The following is an 18,537-nucleotide window of genomic DNA, read 5'->3' on the forward strand; positions in this document are numbered from 1 at the left end:
CCTTCTGAGAAGTGGAGTCAATCGGGGTGAAAATCCGAAATAATTAGGAATCTAAGTTTTCCCGTGAATAGGTAGCTTCTCGACAGCTGTACGCCTCTAAAGCTCAATTATGCTGAGCGACAGAGGCTGGAGCAGACGTGCCCCGCAGGACACGAGCGCGTTCCGCGTGCAACGGGCTTAAAGGCACGAGGACGAGATAATGAATTGCGTTTCATTTCAGTTGGCCCGAAAAGGTACCACTCCCGGCCGTCTAATTAGGCGGAGACATCTGTGGCCAGCAGCTCTCAAAGGCCGCTCGACAATTATCACTTACAGCCTCGTCGTTACTTAAATTAATTTACAGCGACGTGGAGCCGGACCGCGACACGCGTGGCCGCGCGGCGTAAATTAAATCGCGTAATTAGAACGGGAAATTTATCGCGTAACAAGGTGCCTTCGATGGCAGATAATTCGCGCAATATACGATCGTTGAGATTTATATCGGCTCCCATTTAGGCGATCCAGACCCGCGTTACGAGCGACGTTAAGACGGGTCCAGGTACCATCGACGATTCGACACGAAGCGATAAGTATCGAAGGGACGTTCCGTCGAGTTCCCCGCGTTTATTGTATTATACATCGGGTCTCGCAAAACAGCCTGTGGAATCGCAGAAGGCAGCCTCGGCCAACCTCCAGGCACGTCTCCACTCTGGCCTCTGTAATTTTGCGCTAATCTCGCGAGGAGAGAATCTTATCCCCCGTTGCCCATCGCGAACGTAATCTTTCTATCTATTACAGACGCCGCGCATTCGTATCTACGTCCGCGCGAACTTTTGATCTCGCCATCGGTGTGTTGCATCACACGCAGGGGACGCGAAACTGTTCCTTTAGCTCGAGACACGTCTTCGAGGTAGGTGCATATCTGCGCCCAAGAGTCTTACGGCAATCTTCGATTAGCGAGCTTTTCGTCGATTTCCGCGACACTGCGACCACGCTTCGACGAGGATATTATTCTCCAGCGGTCCGGGCAGAACCGTAATCTCCGACTGTACCGCGAAAGATCCGTTTTGCACGGTGTTAAAGCGACTCGTATGATTAGTTTAGACCTCGCGGTAATACCGCTTCCATCGTGCGAATGTGAAAGTATTTTCATTAAGATAATCGAGTGGCCCCGGCCGGCCTCGATTTACAATGTTTCTTTAATTCGAAGCTGAGCCACCTGAGCGCTCGCGCCACTCCGTCTTTCGCCTCGTAATTTATGGAAATTAAGAGGAAATAAAGAATAACTGAAATCGCAAAGGGAGAAACAGCTGAAGCGCTCTGCGCGCGTTGTTATGCTCGTGAAGATGAACCTCCGATCTTATCGCCGCTACGTTTATATGCATGGATCTGCGCAGGTGTTCGTCTTCCTTAACAGGTAATTTACAGGCGCGTATCAATAGCGTGCGTCGCAGTGGAGTATTGACTGTTTCAAATGAAACGATCGCTTTACTTAGCGCTCATCCCTCCGCCACTATTAGAAAATAGTCATCTCCTGGATTGTCCTTCGAAGTCTCAGGGGATGAATTACCTTCTCAGCCCGTAGATCCCAGAATCCTGTTAGGCCACGTCCACGTCACCCTTTGCGCCCATTTTCTGCGGTAAACGGTCGTTTACAACGTCTTTCCCGCAATGATCGCGTCGGTGCATTAGACCAGTTACCGGGGGCATTGTCGAGGAGGCCAGCGTTAAAATCGTTTACTCGGCGGTGCTGCAGGCATCCGAAGTTGCGGGGCCCGGTATAAGCCGTGTGACAAATTGGCGACCGTTAGCTGGACAAATGCGCAGACCCGTGGCCATTGGAATCGAAAATTTGCAATCCTTTATTTAGTCAACAAGGTGGAGGGACACCCGGTTCCTCCTTTTGTCGCGACACCCTCCATTAGGCCCGGCAGCCCTTAAGGCGAGCTCACAGCTCCGTCCCCCGAGTAGGTATTTTCTCCGTCGAGTTCGACGATCTGTTTGCGATTCGTAACGGACGGCAGCCTCCGCAGAAGAGTTCGCCTAAAGAATTGTTCGCGTTAACGCGTCGCGTCCCCTCCTCGACGGACGTTCCTTCCGGGGGAGTCACGTTTCCTCCTACGACCCTTTTCGGAGTCAATGCGACCACGAACGGGCGGCTCGTTACTTTTGGAGCAGTAAAACGAGAATGGGACGCGACCGTGATTCGGGGAACACGAGCATCGAGGCGAAAGGAAAGATGTACTCTAATAGGAGGGTAAAGGGGTAACGCGTCCATCGAGTTGGATAGTTTCTCTTGCGTTGCTCGAAGCCCGTCGCCCCGGCACCTGCGTGACTGGGCCTGATTTGTCGAAATCGAGAGGGAACGGAGCTTTAATCTTCACAGAATTCTGGTTTCCGTTGCCCCGTATTATGGTATAACGTGCTAATCGCTGGAGACAGCTCGACACTTATCTCGTTTCTGGTAAAGAGGAGGCGAGGACGAGTGTGCCGGTTTCTCCGGCGACGATCTCGTATCACGATTTCACGTTTTACATACGCGCGGCTCGTCAGGGATCACCGAAGTGATCGCGCTGGCCCGATCGTGTTACGGGATCCCCGTCCCTTCCAGTTCGTTCGGCCAGATTTCTTGCATGATCGCACCCGAATTCGTCCGTCGCGGACATGTGGATACCTTCCTCCTCATTGGCGCTCGGCCGCGATGTATATTAATGATTCTCGTTAACTGCGCGCGCCGATATGCGATCGACGGTCGCCCATTACAACCGGAAACACCCTCGATGCATCAAATCGTCCCTCTATCGGCCCGGCGGATTACCGTTGTCAGAAGACGTCCTAACAGTTCCCTTGGAGCGACGCACAAGCACCGTAACCGAATGGTGATTTTCGAGGAGGGTGTTCGATATTCGATATTCGACAAGGTTGTTGCTCCGGAACGAAAAACGAGCAGGACACGGCCAAGTCGGCGGGTTGCGAAAATTTTCCCCCGGGATTCCACGTAATCCAAGGATTTCAGAACGCGGCAGAGGGCATACCATGGAAGCCTCTTACCGAGTTCCACGAGTTCATCCTTTCGGAAGAGACACCGCGGACCTCCCACGTTGGAAATACGATACGCGGAGCCGGGTGACGATCCCGATCACTAATTGACCGTGCCGGCCACGGCGATGATCTTTAAAAACACCCGCCGGATCGTAATTGCTCGAGACGTGGGACAGCGTATCATCCTAATTTAATAAGCCACGCAAGGTGGAGGTGTAATCTTTACCCTAGAAAAATGTTCACGACGATCGTAGAGGATGCCCGCGAGTGGAGAAGCTTGGGCAAGTGTTTAAGGGGTTACCTACCGTCAGGAGGTAGAAAAAGAATCGATTCTTTGGGAATTTATTTCAGAAAGTACATGCATATTTTTATGCAATGGTTTTTGTATTCAGATGAGGGACGCTTTAACAGGTTATTATATTATGTTTCGGTATAAAAATATTTAGTTATTGCAACATTACAACTGATTTCCCGGAAGCTGTTTTTAGACCGGTGACCACGATTTCTTCAAAACCGCTTCACCAATCTTTCTGAAACTTTGTAGGTTTCTTCTAGACATTGAAATCTAGTCTTTAATCGAAGTATTTGTTTTTTCCAATGCATAGTTTTTATTTTATGGATGAAAAATAAGTGTTTTTTCTACGAAAGTCGATCATCCCACTTTAAACATCTGCCTTTTTGTCCTAGATTAATATTTTATAAAACGGAACGATTAAAGACTAGATAAACTATTGTACTAACTAAATCTTCTTGGTTTTTTATTTCAGATAACCCAGTTCCGAATAATGTTGGTCACCGCAGAAAAAGTTTCTAAAAACAGCTTCCTGGAAATCAGTTGTAATTGTGCAATAACTAAATACTTTTATACCAAAACATAATGTAATAACCTGTTAAAGTGTCCCTCATCTGAATGCAAAAACCATTGCATAAAAATATGCATGTAATTTCTGAAATAAATTCCCAAAGAATCGATTCTTTTTCTACCTCCTGACGGTATGTAACCCCTTAATTCCTGAGGTAGGAGAGACTCGCAGAATCGGATGCAGACTTGCCGAAGACGTTTCGCGTGGGAACACAGGAGATAGACGCGAAACGAGTCATGGGTCGTTTTGTGCTGCTCCTTTTTTTTCCTGCACCGAGGAATTCGACGATTGTTTTCTAACATAGCCGCACGATATTCAGCACGGTAGCAGAACGGTCCGTCAGTGCGAATACCACGCAATCACGGCGAATTACTCGACTGATTGGATCGTTTATGCTGATCCTTTGATCTCATCCCTTTCCCCTTCCTACTGCTTCGCGATGTAGCCAGCGCCTTGGGTCCGTTAGAGTTTATCTTTCACCAAATAAGGACGGAATAAAATAAGGAACGATGCCCATTCGTGGATCGAGCTGCGGTCAGGGACAATCAGCCGGCGAATTACCGATATGATTGCTACTGAAATATTCCCGCCCGACAAAGGTCGAAACGTCTGAACGCTCCTCCGCGATCGGCCGCAAGGAGTCTCGGGAAGTTTCTGTTTGCACAGCTCCGATCGAGCTGCGCGCGAGCAAATAAAAATCATCATTCCCACAATACTTAACACCGAGGATAAATGCTGAAGAAGACATTGAAGTGGACTGATCCGGGGCTTTCTTGAATCTTCCAAGAGATTTTGGGGTATTGGTGATACCGATTGCGCGGACCAATATAGATTCAGTGACGCAGAGTGCAAACAGCACAGGGAAAGCTTTCAGTGCGATTGGGAATATTTACTGTCAGCCAGCAACTATCGGCACGTTGCAGCGGCGCTAGCTAGCGTAACAGGAATATCGCGTTTCCACTTTCCACGTCTCGGAAAACGTTTCGCGCTGCGTATCGATCGCGTAACTGAATTAGAGAACGAAAGAGCGACGCCGCGAAGGAATATGCGCCCGCACTGCCCGCCGCGTTTTCCCCTTTCGTGTCCCAGCGACATTTTGCCCGGAGGCAATTTTCCAGTACATGACAATGGGAACGCGCGCTCGAAGATGACGATAAGAGTAATGGGGCGACGTGGCTCCCTTCTTGCTGTCATTATCGTTGCTGCTTTATTATCGCGTCGCTGGGTAGTCCGCTCGTTATTGCCCGCCGTTAAACGAGAGCAAAGGACTATAACGAAGCAGTGGCCGCGGCTACGAGCGGAGCCGTGCAGCTCGCTGCCGTGAATTAACGCGAGCATAAATTCCCATAGACACCTCCTTAATCGGCGTGTTCCTCTCCACACCTGCCCCCGTCCAGGGAACACATTCACGTCAGGCCTGGTTATACATGCGCGCTCAAGCCACCATGAAGACGTTGCTGACAATACCTACCGGCTAATGCACGATACAGTAACTGATACAGTTATCTGCTCTTAATTGCCCGCTGCTCGCGAACGGGCATGTCGCGAGTTGCGGGAGATTTTCTATCGATAACGAGCAACAATACTGCTGCTTAAGAGTTCATCGCGCGCTTGCCGCAGCAACGTTAACGTTCAACCTCCATTAGAAGCGTAGGTAGGCGGTTGGAATATCATTCAACTTTTATCGAACTGGAGTAGGGTAGACCGGGGGCGATAGTAACAGGGGGGCGATAGTAACACGTTAAATATCTCAAAACATATGATAGATATTAACACAAATTTTGGATATATGATGAACAATGACATTTCGAATACACACATCCATATCTTAGCAGTACAGGTACACAATAGTCATGCATAGTGAAGAATATAACTTTTCGATACCCTAAAGTAACTTTGCCTTACTGATTTAAAATTGTAATATAAATACTCCCTTTGCAAGTACGCGTTTTCTCTATTTTTTAATATTTAATCTGGCCATTTTAAAAATAATACTGATCGTTACTTATCACTTTTAAGTGTCTCGTTAATAAAAATTTATAATTTAAGTTCAAAAACCTGGTTGGGAGCGATTGTAACATCGGCAGTCGGGGTCGGTTGTACCGGGACAGAACCGAATAGTGATAAAGAAGATTAATAATATTGTCTTGTTTTCATGGAATCCTGTAGCACAGCACAAGCAAACCAAATAAAAAATGGGTGCAATGTAATGAATGTAAGGATTGATCACATAAAGAATGCACCAGCCAAAACGTTTTCTATTTCTGCTACAATGGCGACACCGCATAATTGGTTATAAATTTTACTTTTTTCATTTATTATTATAATTAAAATCAATAATACTATCGACTCCATGCAGTGTTACAACCGACGCGGTGTCAGGGACGGTTGTAACACTTTCTCCGCTTCTCATTTTTTATTAACACCCGGAATATTACTTGACATACAGCGAAACTGTTATAGCCCAAATAATGTCAGATAAGTAAGTAACATTTTCGTAAAAAAAACTGTTGTTGTAACTGTAATAGTTTTTGCGTAAGCGTATTCCAAAGTCAAAGTGTTACTACCGCCCCCGGTCTACCCTACCGTTGTCGTCGCTCTCCCTCTGAAAGTCCGTTCGGACCACTGGTGCCCATTAGCCGCCCGTAACAATCCAGTTGTCTTCCCAGACTGATAGCGCAGGCTTTTCCCATTGATGGAGATTGAATTCTCTGGCCATGAGGTCCCAGGGAGAAATTAGCACGGTCTTTGGTCGCGAGTTTAAGCGCGGAAACCCCGCGGGCACGCAGAAGGATTTGCCGTTGATGGTGGTTGTAGATGGATTCGCGGCAAAGTCGTTGCGGAACGACGGCAATTAATAGCGGGTGCCTATAGGGTGCCCGCGGAAGTAAAAATAAACCGGCACGAAGCTCGCCCCTTTGGCGGCACTACGGCGGCGAGTCATTAAGCGGACGGGGGAGGGGAAAAAAGAAGGGGGAAGGCATTGTATAATATCTCGTGCGTTACCGCGAGAGACCGAAACGGTGCACGTACACGCGCACACGTGCTGCGGCGTTTCTCTCTCTTCCTCTCTCTTTTTTTCCCGATGCAATTGCAACGGCACGAGCCGAGTAACAAAGTTCGTAATTGCTCCTGATCGCGTGTTTGTTTTCAATCGATGAAAACGCCAGCCACCAGTTACGATTTTACAAATATTACATTTTCCGACCGTCACGAGTTAACCCGCTTCCGCAGCGGTCTAACGAAGAGCGCGGAGGACAGACCGCGAAGACGATCGATCGAGATACGGCGAACAGAGTATTGTCAGGCCGTCGCTGTATGAAATTAATTTCCATATCGCGCCGGGAATGATGATTTGACAGGCGATCCAAGACGAATCGCTCGGAAATGATGGAGGGACGCGGCCGCGGACGTGATCGTGGACTGATCAGCCGCGATCACGCAGCCAGCCTCGCTTAATGAAGGTAATTAAGTTTTTCTGCATCTCGGAGTCACCAGCGCCGCGCGCTTGATGGATGCTTCGGCCGATCTGCACGTAAGTGGTAGCATGCAACGGGGGTAGAAGGGCGGCGAAGGGACATGGGGGCAAAAGGGGTGGCAGCAAATAGACCGAGAAGACGAATGAAAAATTAGCTGTTCGGGTGCGCGTTTTTGCGGCGACCCTTCGTCACTCCCGGCGATTTTATTCCCGCCCGAGGTGTATCGCATCGATGCACTCGTTACTCCCTGTAACGAAACGAACCGCGCTAATCCGATAAATTACGCTTTTGCGTCCGGCCTGGTGATTTAAACGCCGCAAGATGCCAATTTTCTGGGGCCCTGGAATTATCACTGTTCCCGAGCCTTTGCCACTCGCCGGGGAAAGCTGCTTCTCCTCCGAGGAGCGCTGATGATCCAAACCGCACGATCCTCGACGGTAACGCGAGGAATTAAGCATCCTCTCCACGGGACGCGGGAGATTGTGGGCGGAAAATTGGAAAGTCAGCGCGTGGCTGATTGCGCGGTGAATCGATGGAACTCGAGGCCCGCCGCGGCGGACGGGCGAAGCGTGCTGCGAGATCTCAATTTAGCTGCGGAGTAACTTCTTCCGCCGACAGATTAAAACGATTACCGTGATTGAGGAACGAGATGGGCCGCGGGTAACCGGCCAGAGGAAACGATCGAGCGCGGAGCGGGTAGCTGGAATTCTTGTTAGCCGATTACGTCATTAGCAGGAACCACCACCGGCGGTAACAAGAGGAAAAGGAGGAAAAAGAGGATAGGCTACGCGCGGCCACGCTCGCCGCTCACCGCTCGCGTCTACGCGCGTACCTACCTACACTTTCCGTGTTTATTTTGCATGCATCGCGCGCATTCTTTCGCGGGGCTGGGTTTACGCGCGTCCCTCGCGCGGGAGCTCGTAGCTCGTGGCCCCCTCGTGTATACTCACACTCACGCAGGATGCGTGTCGGCATGCGGATCGTTGGTATTTTATCAATCAGACGGAGCCAGGAGAGGCTACCTGCCGCAGCAGGTTTAGAGAACATGGAAAACGCGCATTCATCAAAACAGCAGCGCTGATACGCTGTGTTCGCGGAGCGCAGGGGCTGGCGAGATCGCCTCTGAAGAAGACGTACAATTCCAACGACACGGCAGAGATTTCGTGTTGGGAACGATTTGCATGATAGATGCAGAGCTGGCTCGGACGCGCGGCTACCGTAAGGGGAATCAATTTCCCCCTTGAATACTTGCACTTTGCTGCGGAGTATCTTGTACGATGTCGTCGGTCGCCGTAGCCTACCGGCAGGGAGGAAGCGATGAAGCCCGATCCTGTTCGAGGGATCGTAAAAATCGCGGGTATTGCCGGATCGACGAATTCATCGATGAGATCGAGCCGACGAGTCGATGAAGGGACCGGTTAAAGACGGAATGCGGTCTTGCCGCAAGAGAGACTTTGTAACCGATCGGCCAATCGGCCCTCTCACAGGCTTGCGCAATCCACCGAGGAATGGGACACGATACATCGGTGATGAGCCACTCCGTTTGCTCTCTTTTAAGCCAGCGGCCACACACCGTGCATTTTAAACCGCAGTAATTTAACAATCAGCAACTAACCAACCCTTTACCGGCTACGAAATAACGCTGGAGTCTCCCTCTCCTTCCACCCTGATCGCAAGGCAGCGAGCTGAACGACTCGAAAGCCTCGTCAAGCCAAATCGGGGGTGTCCAAACGGAGTCGCGAGCGAGGAAAATGGAAAACTCGGAGTGTCGGTCTCGCGGAAGACGACGGAGTTTAATTCCTGTTACCGGAGACACTGTAATCGATCAGGAATCGAGACTCCCGAGCCGTTTGCGCAATCCCCGAAGGCTAAATCCACGTGTAATGCGCGGCGATCGTTCCCTTCTTTCCTCGTTTCTCCGCGACGATGTCGCGGCCCCGTTCTCTGGCTCGGACGCCCTGCAGCTCGTACGGCCCTGGACACACGTTACGGGCTTCAAACCACAGAGCCTAACGTTCCCATATGTATCATATGTTCTGTCCTACCGTACACCGTCACGCGCACGCACACGCACGCACGCGTGTCAATTCTCACGCACTCGTGCACGCACGTCGTCCACTTAAGTCCTTTTGCGAGGGAAAAACGATGGAATTTCTACCGTCGAGCAATTAGATCGCGCGGGGATCTCTGTGCGACCAAAGAGTAACCACTTGTCGCTGGAAATCTGGACTGCGTGGAAGCTGCTGCAGCGAGTCGCGATATCCAAGTAGGTTCGCCGTGGATCGCGTTATTAGAAAGGGATTTGCATATGACGGAAATGCAGGCATATATTTAGATGTAGAATTCGTCAAGACCCTCTCTTTGGAATCACAGTTCGCTTGAGAGCGTAGATACAATGTGCAAAGAGACGGCAAGGCGAGGAGTCACAGGAAACCGTGCGGGGGACATACTTTAACACCTACAGAACAGGCTGCGGTCATTGCGGCATTATATTCGTTTACTTTACGTTAATCATGGCGTTTTATGGTAATTCAATAGCGTCTTTCCCGCGCGTCCGTCCCCCGCCCCACTGTCTCCCGGATTAGTTCACAGTCTTTCATTCTGCAATCGATCCTACGTCGTCGATACGATTCCTCGGCGCAACAGAGGATCGTGCACACCGGTAATCCGATCGATCGATGGATCGATCGATCGACGGATCGATCGGTTGTCGTAGTTGCCCCCGGCTAAACTCCGTGGCTCGTCGATCAACCCAGGCCCTGTCCCCCTTCTGAGGGGAGCCGATTTGTTCGTTAATAATCCTTCGTCGTTAGTGCTTAATTAATGCCTCTGGTAATTAGCCTCTCTAGGAGAAGGTAATCCGTTCGTTCGTTCGTTCCTTCCTTCCTTCCTTCCTCCCTTCTTTTTATTAATAATAATCGCGCCTGCAACGATTAACCGGTTTCTCGCTCTATTCCCTTCCACCTCGAGTTTAATGTCTCTTTGATCTTGGCTCATTGGCTGTTTACGATACCGATGATTTACGGCTGTTACGGCCGCCATAAATCTTCCCTATTCCGCGGCCCGGGAGTGGAAAACTGCCGGGACGGAGGTACCAAATGGATCCAGCCGTTATCGATCCGCGTTAATTTCAATCGTACCCACGAATCGCTTGTTACAAGGACAATGCGAGCCGCGTTCCTGAACGGACGGGTATCGCGGAGCCGCGCTCCGTAATTCTCCATCGCAGGAGAAGCATTAAGAACACGATCCATTACGAATAATCACTTCTGACAGTATCGTGGCGGACAAAAGTCATTGCTCCTCGAAGGACTGGCCGAAGAGGTTTTCTTGAATATTTTTCGACACATAATACTCTGGGCGGTTAGCTCCGTGCTCGCTCCATCAACTTCGATCAAATCCTACGAGTGAGACGGAGAGAAAGAGAAGTCTCCCGAGGGGCTCGATAATAAGCTTAGACATCATCTCTCTGAACGAGGAGGAGAGGGAAGCACGAGATGAAGAGAAGGAGAGAGAGAGAGAGAGAGAGAGAGGATTCGTTTGCGGTTAGGCCGCATTAAAATGTTTACGATATATCATAATTCCGTGGAAGGACACTTCTGTTCGTCTACGAATCTATTTCGCAACCAAGAAATTTTCCGGCAGTTCGCGTACGACGACTGGGAAAATCTTTTCTAATTACGAGCTTGTTTTGGCCGGCTAGAATGGGGGGTGGCTGATTTTTGGAGGAACGAGCGCACCCTCGGGGTGGATAAAAGGGTAAAAGAGCGATTGGTTTTTCACGAGCGCATAAAATACGGGAGAAACCGATACGGGCAAGAAATGCCAGGAAGACGAAGAGGAGGGCAGCCAAGGCGGAGGAGAGAAGGAGGAAGCCAATGATATTTTTGTGGTAGCGCAAAGTTAAGGCCGTGGCCGCAGAGCAAACGTCGGTCGGCCGCAATCTTCGGTCAATTTCCGAGCAAGAGGCAAGCAATCTCACTGTGCAAACAAAAAGGTGGCCACCGTGGGGTTATCTTTCGTAAAAGAAAACGGGACGAAGCGAGATGGAGAGAAACGCTGATCGACCCTTTGTCGGTGGCCCTTCATCCAGGGATACTTCAGTGGCAATCGCATCGATAATTTCGCTTCGTTTCTCGACTACCGTACGCTCCTCGTAAATGCAATCCTAGAGATACCTATAACCTCTTCCTCGTCCGATTTTTCAAATGCCCTGGGCACCGTTCTCGCGCAGCTTCGCTTCGTGGAATTTTCATCCGCTCCAATCGCCGAAGATGATGCGCCGCGGTTTTTGCCGCGAGAACACGCAGATACTATGACCTTAAAATTCGCAAATCACCCGGCCGAAGATCCGGCGAATCGGTATCGTTAATAGAAGGAACACGCGCGCGCAACGCGCCGCGGAAAATCCATTCGATTACGAAAATGCTCGCCGCGATCGGTCGCGCACGACCGCGACGCAGGTAAATCACCCGGAGCTACCATCGGGGCAATCAGTTTCCCATCACGACTCTATTAGCGGCCGATCTAATTAATGCCTCCGAATTTTTCTTATCGAAAGCATATGATTCGGCGAGAGTCCGGGGTTAAGACATCGGTCGATCGATCTTTCCCTGCGCCGGTGAAAACAAATGAGCTCCGGACAGGCGAGGCTCGAAGCGGCCCTTTTGAGGCCCTTTGATGCCCGGCAGCTCTCGGGTCAGCCGCAACGCGCCATTCACGGTAGCCGTTCGGTCTCCTCTGACCTCGACACTTTTCTTATTTTTCCTCTACCCCGTTTTTTACACCGTCCCGCCCGACCATCCTCTCATTCTCTACTGGAACACCGTAATGAACCTAGCGGAATGGACAATGGTCCCGAGGTACGTCCGAAGCCACCAGAAGGGTTAATAACGATCCACCGCGATCATTAGTGATTTACCCTTGCCTACTTTCACGCTACGCTCTCCCCGACATTTTCGTGCATCCTTTTTTTTCCAGCCGCAAGTAATTCCGCGCAAGATCTAATGCCCCCGCCAGGACGCTAACAGCGATTAGACGGTCATCGGCGCTACAGAAACCAGATTCCCTAATTGTTAACTCATTTGTACGAGTGTCAGAGGAAGGATAGAGCAACCTGCGAGGTAGATTCATTAAGCACGTCTCGTTTAAGTGCCCCGCGCGCCATAAAAATCCTACAGTTCATCGTCCCGCTAAAGCGGTACAATTAAAATCACAATTGCGCCCCAATCGTGTCGTAAACAAAAGAGAAGAGAACAGTAAATTGCAACGACGCCCTTTGGCTCGGACTCCATTGTCGACGGTAATATTGATTAATTACAATGCAGAGAGTGGCGGCTTGTCAGGCAGACAGACACCTTCGGCGATCCACCGCGATCATCAAGCCTTCCATTAACAACCAAGCATGCCGTTGTGTATGGAAGTCTTTGCTTCAAACTTTATCGCTTGGTGCAAAAAATTGTGCACCGAAATATTGAAAATATGCGAGTCGCGAGCAAAAGATCTCTGAGCGCCGCTATTTCCTCTGAAACATAAACACTTTTAACAGCAAAGGGTCATTCTTTGAATTAATAAGCCTTAGATTTGTTATTCTTTTCCTAACACACGTAAAAAAACATGTATGTACAATGATATGGAGGATTATACGGGTCGCAAGCGTGCCCTTAAGACTACTCAGCTTTAAATCCCCTTTAAAAGGATAATAGGAAAGTTATCGGCGGCTTTACAATAGCAGAAGGTGTCTGTAATTAATAGCCTTGCCCCAGACCAGCTTTTCAAGTCATTCCATAGGCGTAGAGTACAGAGTAAATTCGTCTTCACTTGCAAATACCACGAATTTCGTTATTACTTTCACTCTGCGTGTAATTCCACCCAAAAATAATTTGCAAACTTTCATTTCCAGCACGTGAATTATGAAACGGCTAACGTACGTTTCGCTGATAGCTATAATTAGACGGTAGCTAAAGAAATAATTGATTGCCGCATAGTTTCGCCGGAACGAAAGGTTCATAAGCAAATGGTTCGCAAGTACCTCTTGGAATCAGAAGGTAGAAGGTCCTTTCCGACCTCGGAAGGGTAATTAATTAAGTTTGACTTACCGCATGAATTACAGGGGCCCGAAGTCGATTAATTAATTGTAACTTAGTCCACCCTCGCGAGCCGTCCTCTAAGGGGATTTTGTCACCTTTTAAAAGCTGTTACGGGGACTCCAGACTTTCCGGGCAAATAATGAATATCCCTCGGCGACGGCAGCTCCTTCAAGCCTGTGATCGATTTATAAACTGTCAGAGTAAATTCCACCCGTCGATAAATAGCTGGAGAAATAAACACGCGTTCCGATAGCTGAAAGCATCGGCGACGAAAAAATTATTTAACTTACGGGAAGGATATCTAAGAATTCATTAAAAAATTCTTTCCCGTATAAATAGCGGAGCGAGTGAAAAGGATACAAAGACCGATAGGTGGCTACGAGCGAGAGAGAACGAGAGACAGAGAGAGAGAGAGAGGGGGGGATGGTTAGAGAATACGCGAGAATAAAAGAAACCCAGCAAGAGTAATGTCTGGGGAAGCAGTTAAATTCGTTGCATGTGTGCCCTCAAGAGATTTCTACTCGCCCCTACACCCTTTGTTTCTGCGTTAGCTAAGCTTTTGTTTCGGTTATACGACCGAGGATACCGCAGGCCCGGCCCAATAAAACGAAAAACAGACCCCCCCTTCACAATGCCGGGCATTTGCATAATTTCGCGTAATCTCCGCCATTTTCGCTCTTGGCGAATTCTCGTCGCCCTTCTCCCGCGAAGGAGAGGGCCAAATTAATTTACGTGGGCAATCATTTCTCCCGAACGTGTATTCTCGTCGCACGCGCGCCTTTCGCTGCGACGAGACAGGTTCCGACATGCTTCCAAAACGAACGTGCCGTTACGTCCGCTACCACCCAATAATAATCATTCCCCGCGTTGATGAGCATAGTCGCCCTCATTACCGAGATGATTATCGCGAGCCTAAGTCGGAAAAGTAATCGAGGAATTATCAGCGGACGCGTGATGGTTACGTACCGTGGCGAATGCTATTCGATCGTCGCTTCGTCCATGTTTGTTCTTGGCGGGAAAGGAAGAGAGAGATTCGGGTAAATTTCGCGGCGCGGCGGGGGAATGGGCCGTAATGGCGAACGGAACTCACGGGCGAGATGAATTCGAATGATTAAGAACGATTGGATTGTAGGTGCTCGCTTCAATTATGACCGAGGCACGCAATTCCCTCGTTATATCACACTACTCACGACTCCACGACTCCACGACTCACGACTCGCGACGACCATAGACTCCGAGCACACGGCGTAGACTCGGGAGGCGCGAACTTTTAATATGTGTGAACGCTTCTTTGTTAGTAGCGTGACCAATGGGCACTGACCCTATTAATCAAAGCGTCTAACGTCGCGCACTCTGTACGTGCCTGTACACACCACCCTACCTAACGTTACGCGACCGTTCTTCTGCCAATTATCGCGCTACAGCGCAGCCTCGCGGATGTCTACCAGAAATACTATTGTTTCGGCCAATAGGATCCATGGACGAGATAGGTTGCGATCGGTCGCTATCCCGCGTGAGATTTTTACATTCCGAGGGAAATAACGGTGCAGTGACGCGAACGTTGAGACTGAGAAAGAAATCTCCTCTGCTTTACCGCTCGTTTAAGCCAGATACGTATCTTTCCTACGAATTAATTATAGAAACACTTCCGGCCTAGTGAAAGCGGAAGTGGCGTGTAAAAGAAAGGCTAATCAGTGTAACGTACTTACGTACGAACAATTCCGTGTGTAATTCTTTCGCTAGCTACACGCGCGTCTATTTACATCGACCTATCGTAAAAGTTCCTTTTTTCTTCCTTCTAATTAGAATGATTTACGATACCCAATTACGATAAGTATCAGGCAACGGTATCTCATGACTAGTAGCGTGTGTTTTGATTCGTAGCGTAGAACGTTCCCGCTCTTTCTTTCTCGCCGAACGTTGAAATTGGTTGCGGTACGTTCGCATGGCGCTCGATTAATTAATCAAGCGTTTTCGCGCGGTGTGACACGCTTGTGCCCGAGATTCTCGTATATCTCGTTTGTGCCTTCGTAATTAACGCGTCGGATTGTTCCGTATGCCGGCGGTACGGAAAGCCGGGTACGTGTGGTAGTGCGATGGAAACGCGGGCTGGCCTCGTGGCTCGCGTCAATCGTGTATGGCGTATGCAAATCCAAATGCAATCTGGCGGTACCGGTGACAACGGAGTAACGGTCGAGAAACCTTAGGTGATCCGGGGCGATCGAATTTCGAAATCGACACGACTGCATCGCATAATGGCCGCACAGTTACAGGTGTGTCCAATCGTGATCGTTTCACTTTTTATTCTCTCTACCTCGAAGCAACGCCAACCCGATCACTTACGTTCCCCGAACCCACATCCAGGCGAACGGAAGTGCCCCGCAACGTCCATATCGTTTCACTGTCATACTCCGATACGTTGCGAATAACCTATAAATTCTTTGCACCTTTCCGGCGGTAGTGAACCAGCATTTGCACGATCGGTAATGACAGAGGATAAGGCAGAGGGAATGCAAAGATTAACGATACGATAGAAAGCGAATATTTTAATAGTGTTTCATGGAAAAGTGTATCGTTTCAGTGCCCGCAAATCGCGAGACGCAGCAGCGTTGGTTAGGCATCGGCGACGACGTTGTGTGACGTTCAATTGACCATCTGTCGACATGTGTGGGGTTTGCGTGTTTCGTTCGCGAAGGAGCAAGAACGAAGCCACGCGAAGATTAAGGAGGAACGAGAACCGCGTCTAATGGTAAGTGGATCAACGCTATTGTCAGCACGCAGAGGACCGTACGACAGGCGCGTAGTGAGTCACGGCAGTTCTTTCATTTTTTTCGGGCAAATGTCTCACGTTTTAATCCTTTCAACGCTCAAACACTCGCTGTGCACTGTAGCTATCCGATCTCGCGCAAATCGCATGCACAAACCAAACGCATTTATAGGTTAACAGTTAAGGCGGGATTGCGCCTTGTTGAGCCGAATAATTGGTAACTATTTGTGAATTTTTTGCACAAAAACGGTCCGACAAATTAATTTGAGATTTGGCAGGCTGTTTTATCGTATCTTGAACTATTGTTCTGAATTTTTACGTGACAGTGAAAAAATATATGGTTGTTACAGAGAGAACGTTGAAAAATAATCGGATAGCCCTGACGTTGACGAAAACTACTGTAAGGGTTATCCGAAACACAAAAAAGAAAAGAGATTCTTAATCTATATGAATATGGCTATCGGTGGTAGTAGATTTATTGCCGTATCTGTTACCGTTCCCGTTTTATTTAATGAAGTTTTCTCGATATTGAGGCAAAACCTTTCTCAGACTCATATCAGGGCGCTTCATCTTCTTCAAAAGGCCGCCAATTTAACATTTTTTTATTTTTCTTAATGCATCTACTACCACCGATAGCCACATTCATATGGATTAAGAATCTCTTTTCCTTTTTGTGTTTTGGATAACCCTTACAGTACTTTTCGTCAACGCCAGGGCCACCCGATTTATTTTTCAACGCTCTCTCTGTATCTGCCATGTTTTTTGTTCACTGTCACACAAAAATTCAGAACGATAGTTCAAGATACAATAAAACAGCCTGCCAAACCTCAAATTAATTTGTCGAACCGTTTTTGTAAAAAAAATTCATAAAGAATTACCTATTTTTCGACTGAACAAGACGCAATCCCCCGTTAAGACGAAAGAAACGCGTGTACACATATATATTTAAGATTTCTAAAAGTAGCATTCCAAGAAATGCGTGAATTAGTATTCTTAGGTAGAGATATAGCAATGCTGTCTGCAATTTGATAGGGAGAGGGTGCATATTTGAGAGACGTCGAAGTACAGGTGTCTCCATTTGGTCGTTTTATTAATTTGAATAGGAAAAAGGGTGGCCGGGCTATACGGTAGCTCGCATTTAAATGCGTTACAAGACTCAGAAACGCGAAACCCGCCCCAAAGGCACTGCGAACGTGTTCCGTGGTCGGCGGGTATCGTGTAATCTGTTTATCGTGCGCGTCCAGTTGCTTTCACGACGTCGATGCACCGAATTAACGTTTTATTGCGGCAGCCGAGGATGCTCGTCCCATCGGGCAACCCTCGCGTGCTGTTAATACCGGGGCCCAGGATGTGTACAAAAGTGGACCAATTAAGGATTCGAGGGAACAATCGCTTATTGCAATTTTCTCCATCCTCGAAACACGGTCACCCCGCATAATCAGTCGACGGAACAGAACCGTCCGTTTAGCATTCGCGGCTCGCCAGTATTTAACGCGATCGAATTCTATGGAAAGGAAATTATTCGAAAATCGGCGCGGGCAGGTGGTAGCGAATTCATTACGCTCATCGATAATCGCGAAGAAAGTATCTTCCGAAACTTGCTGGCGATAGAATCTTTAATGCCATCCCGAGCGGGCACTCTCTTACAGAATAATTTAACAAGCCGAAGCACCTTTAATCACGAAGTTTTCCCACCACCCTCGGGCTCGCCCCCGCCTCTTTTTCTCCTCTTTTCGCGGAGTTTGCAATAATTTCCTTTTTCGGGCGAGCGGCGAAGGGGTGGGCGGGAAGAAAGCGAAAAAAACGTGAAAGGGAACACAGTGGTCGCTTAAAAGAGGTTCAAAGCGACTGACGAACGAATTACCGGGAAGTTTACCAATCCCGTGCGCACTTCTGGCCTCCCCCCCTATCTCTCATTTCCCTCTCGTCTCACCCTTCCATCCGTCGACTTGCTCGTCTTTTTTATATATTAATCCCACCGCAACGACGCGCTGATAATCTTGGAAAGGGCTGTTTTAAATTGGCTCCTTTGACGCGATACGCCGCGCGATGAGTTTCATATCGGAATAATTTTCGAGCATCCTACCCCACCCCCTTGTCGTCGCCACCCTTGTCCTTCTTTTTTCAAACCGCCGTTTTTACCAGGAGGCGTCGACCGGTGACGCTATCGATTCGCTAAACGCCCCACCGTTGATCGATGCTCCTCGCAATTTGTTAACATACACCTCGCGTATTTCAGGAATAAGTATTCTGTCTCCTACGGGATTACAGGATGATCCACGTGTGTCGTTCGAGTGCTCCGAATTTTTCGCATCCCG

The 18,537-nt window shown here is 48.8% G+C and overlaps 1 protein-coding gene across 1 annotated transcript in view; it reads right to left on the reverse strand.

Moving 5' to 3' along the window:
- The window catches only part of LOC143372139 (phosrestin-2), a 152,605-nt gene extending 137,948 nt beyond the window's left edge, over window positions 1–14,657 (reverse strand). The window contains exons 1-2 of the mRNA XM_076818076.1: window positions 14,419–14,657; window positions 13,462–13,626 (exon numbers count right to left, since the gene is read on the reverse strand). The gene's annotated coding sequence lies outside the window, so the exon portion shown is untranslated. The remainder of the gene's footprint in view (window positions 1–13,461; window positions 13,627–14,418) is intronic.
- Window positions 14,658–18,537: the final 3,880 nt, after the last annotated feature.

This window comes from Andrena cerasifolii, chromosome 8, assembly GCF_050908995.1.
Source record: "Andrena cerasifolii isolate SP2316 chromosome 8, iyAndCera1_principal, whole genome shotgun sequence".
Lineage (NCBI taxonomy): Eukaryota > Metazoa > Arthropoda > Insecta > Hymenoptera > Andrenidae > Andrena > Andrena cerasifolii.